This window comes from Salvia miltiorrhiza, chromosome 3 (assembly GCF_028751815.1).
Source record: "Salvia miltiorrhiza cultivar Shanhuang (shh) chromosome 3, IMPLAD_Smil_shh, whole genome shotgun sequence".
Lineage (NCBI taxonomy): Eukaryota > Viridiplantae > Streptophyta > Magnoliopsida > Lamiales > Lamiaceae > Salvia > Salvia miltiorrhiza.
Window position 1 is genome coordinate 4,741,169 of NC_080389.1, and position 2,574 is coordinate 4,743,742.

Below are 2,574 nucleotides of genomic sequence, written 5' to 3' on the forward strand. Positions count from 1 at the left end.
GTTTCCGACTTCAGCGAAAGAGGCTATAGTTGACAGCAGTTAACCTCGCTGGATATTAAATCTTATGAAGCCAGCGGTCGCTGGCACCAGCGATCGCTGGGCGCTGGGTCCAGCGCTCACTTAAAGCCAACGAGCGCTGAAATTTTTGGTTTCAAATCCGTAAAAATCACGTCAAATTCTTGTTAAAATCTGTCCAAAATCTGTGCAGATTCATGTTTAGAATTCCAAAATACATGAAGAATCTGTGTGTAATCTGTAGATTTTTAAAATCCAAAGATTTTAAATAGTACATGAAAATCCAAAGATTTTAAAAATCTAGAGAATTCCTGAACGAATACAACCCCCTAAATCTCAAATAGTATATGAAAATTTATGATGGATACACTCTCAATATTCGTAATATTGTTACGTGCATCAATATACAAGTGTGAACATAATCTAAAAGATATGGATAGTAAATAATGGACCATTGTTAATTTATAAAAGGCTTTGATTTTTGAAGCAAACAATGTTGATGAGGATTGAAATACTCATCAGCGCTGTGCTTTGTAGTTTAAGTCTACTTTTGTCACGACCGGCCTTAATTAAGGATAATTAAGCCGGGAAATCATGACTGGGGAAGGGAAATTAAGAAGCGGGTTGAGAAAGGGGCGCATAAAAGAATACTCAAAGAGCTTGAATACGCGTGAAATATTCCTTAAAAAGGAAAAAGGCATAGTTCGCATAAAAAGGGTACTAAAAGAACTTGTATACGCGTTATATTCCTTAAAAGGAAAAAGGCATCGTTAGGGGCTTGGCTAAAACATTATCAGAGTTTGCAGCGGAAGGCGTAACTGAAATAATCAGTGTTTACAGCGAAATGCATAACTGAGATACATGTATGAAGACATGTATCCTTTCTGAGCCTACTTTAAGTTCAACAAAAACTCCACTCAGCAACAACACTTCATCGCCCATCACAGCTCAACCTGCACAAACATAAACATCGAAGGGCTAAGTACAGGAGTACTTAGTGGGCAGTTGCCAAGCATATAACATAACATCATTAACAATTTCACAATATCGCATAAGAGGCATGAGTTTCTTTCATATCCTTTGCTCATTAAACATTTCCAAATTCTTAAATAGCATAAGGGCATTCTTCATCATCAATCTTCATTAACAAATATCGTGTCGTGGAGAAGGCCTTCCCCAACGAGCACGGGCATTGCGCCGTGAGGGGGAGCCTCCCTCAGCGGTCACGGCATCGTACTATTGAGGAAGGCCTCCCCCAATAGACGCTGTAACACTGGCATACTGGCATACTGGCATCGCGCCGCGAGAGAGGCCTCTCTCAGCGGACACGGGCATCGCGCCGTGAGGAAGGCCCTCCTCAGCGGACACGGCATCGTACTGTTGAGGGAGGCCTCCCCCAACAGACGCAATCATCAATCACAGGCATAAACTTATCAGCGTAAAGCATTCAAGCGTAAATAAGCGTAATCAAGCGTAAATCATTTAGCGTAAAGCATAATAAAGCATACCACACTTGAAGATCCAATTTTCATTTTAAAGCATAACACATGCATAGCATTTTATTTACGCGTAAGAAATTGCCCACCTGATAGCAAAGTTTTGCTAAGGTACTCTAACTCCTTGTGTAGTTCTTATTCTCGCGCTTGACCTTAATCACGAGAATATAAAATAAGACATTGCCTCGAGAAAAATTCTCAATTAATGAGAAAGCGTAATTAACTATGCATGAATCTGGTATGCATGAACTAATCTTCTGAGCGATAATCGGGAATTCTATTATTAATCCTCGTTAATAGATTTAGCTAATTCTCGTCTAGCGCGGTCGAATAAAACTTTGATTCTTCATTTCTCATCGGAAAATTCTAATTGTAAAATAAATCTCGCCTTTGTACTCGATTGAAATAAAGGACTAACTCGGCTTTAATCGAGGTGTGACCTCGTTGAAAATTGTCGGGCTTTTCGATAGAAACATAATTACTAACGTAATCTCAAATAATTAATAGGCTCAAAAGAGAGTAGCCAATTAATTAAATAAACCAGTGGCTTTAATGAAATAAACCATGATAGCTTGCTTTAAAGTCTGAAGTCCAAAACAATAATTAATAAACTGGGCGGCTCATTTACTGAATACGAATCGGCTCACCCACTGATAAATAATTGGGCTCCATCATAAATTGATACTGCTAGGCTTAGCTCAAAGGAGTAACTTCAGCTCAAGCTTTAAAAGAATTAAAGCCCAACTTAAAAAGTCTTCGACCCAAAACAATTAAAATAGGGGTCCAAATAATAATTAATGTGGACTGAAAAGAATTAATCTTAGCCCAAAAAGGCAATTTAATCGGCCCAATTGATGAATTAAACTGGCCCAACGAAATATAAATGGGACTAGAATAATAGCCCATCATAAAATATGCATTAGCCAAACTCCTTAATTAAATCGAGCCCAAACTTTTCTTAAATAATTCGGCCCACACAAATTAAAAGTGGACAAGCCCAAACTCAATTAAAATAAATCAAGCCCAAAGATTAAAAATAGATCAAGCCCACTCTCTCTCTCTT

At 38.3% G+C, this 2,574-nt stretch overlaps 1 long non-coding RNA gene across 1 annotated transcript; it reads right to left on the reverse strand.

Moving 5' to 3' along the window:
• Positions 1-736: 736 nt before the first annotated feature.
• Positions 737-2,493, reverse strand: LOC131017095 (uncharacterized). The gene is made up of 2 exons (XR_009099413.1): positions 1,601-2,493; positions 737-968 (listed from the first exon to the last, which is right to left on the reverse strand). It is a non-coding gene; the product is annotated as an uncharacterized LOC131017095 (long non-coding RNA).
• Between the last annotated feature and the right edge of the window lie 81 nt (positions 2,494-2,574).